We start from the raw sequence: 1151 nt of genomic DNA, 5'->3' as shown, positions 1-1151 counted from the left end.
CAAATTTGTACAAACACATTGTAATTACTTTATTACTATTTACTACTTAATACCAATCTAATAATTTAATCACCATTATCTACTCCCAGACCTCTTGGATACACAGGACTATAAGAATTGCGGTCTTCTTTCACAATTTTGATATCGTAAGTTACTGCATTTACATTTTATTATATTTAGGTCTGGTATTTTGAGTCTCAATTGAAGCTGGATTAACTAATCATCATTGTGATTATACTTTATAAAATAAATCGGTATATGTACATTCTAATCACCTGATCAGTTAATCAAATTTTCACCGAGACTCAAAGTACTGGGCCTTGCACTAATATTAACCAAAACACAAAATTATTATTAAAAAATATTTAATTAATCTTTTTTTAATTTAATTTAATATCAATATTAATGACAATCTTGAGCATTAAATTGTAATAATTGTTTAATATACTAAAAAATAACAAAATCAACTTAACATTTATAGGTATCTCTTACCTTTACAATGGTCTCATTTTTTTAAAACCTTTTTAATTTTCTTTCAGGCCACATATAAAAATCTACAAAGCATTCTTACATCTAACACCACTACAAATATTTAAAATTGAAATTACACATCGTCTGCAAACTAAAACACATTGGATAAGAAACTACAACATCTACAGTTTTAGAAGAAATTAAAATATGGCCTATATGCAAAAATATACTGACCATACCTCAAGAAAAAAGAATTTTACTAATATCCGTAACACATCAATGAAGATATAAACTACTTTTACCATAACATATCGGAACATATCGGAAAAACAGTGAACTCCAATGCTTCGATGTAAAGATACATCCCACATACATATGGAGAAATCGCAGAAACAAGAATTCATAGTACAAGGTTAAAATAACAAACATGTCTCTTTAATAATAAAATAATTTACAATTACAAAATACAGATCAGATACAAGACTGGTTAAAATTTTACAAATAAATAATGAAAATATAAAATATAATAAACAAATCTTTTCACAGAACAGTTGCAACAAAACCTTAGTGGAAATATCGCTGAATATACCGTCAATGAAGAAGAACAAAACTAAAGGGATTGATACCACCAGTTACAAAAACCAATAGGGAACATCTCCAAAGACCACCATTGTTTGAAG

At 27.2% G+C, this 1151-nt stretch overlaps 1 long non-coding RNA gene across 1 annotated transcript; it reads left to right on the top strand.

The window, feature by feature from the left end:
* Nucleotides 1-10: 10 nt before the first annotated feature.
* LOC111693045 lies at nucleotides 11-1145 on the top strand. Its single transcript, XR_002763316.1, has 3 exons — nucleotides 11-146; nucleotides 540-883; nucleotides 1018-1145. It is a non-coding gene; the product is annotated as an uncharacterized LOC111693045 (long non-coding RNA).
* The last annotated feature ends 6 nt before the right edge of the window (nucleotides 1146-1151 follow it).

Source organism: Anoplophora glabripennis, unplaced genomic scaffold (genome assembly GCF_000390285.2).
Source record: "Anoplophora glabripennis isolate ALB-LARVAE unplaced genomic scaffold, Agla_2.0 scaffold6991, whole genome shotgun sequence".
NCBI classification, from domain to species: domain Eukaryota; kingdom Metazoa; phylum Arthropoda; class Insecta; order Coleoptera; family Cerambycidae; genus Anoplophora; species Anoplophora glabripennis.
The sequence above is the reverse complement of the archived record's forward strand: the minus strand, read 5'-3'. Positions and strand labels throughout refer to the sequence as shown.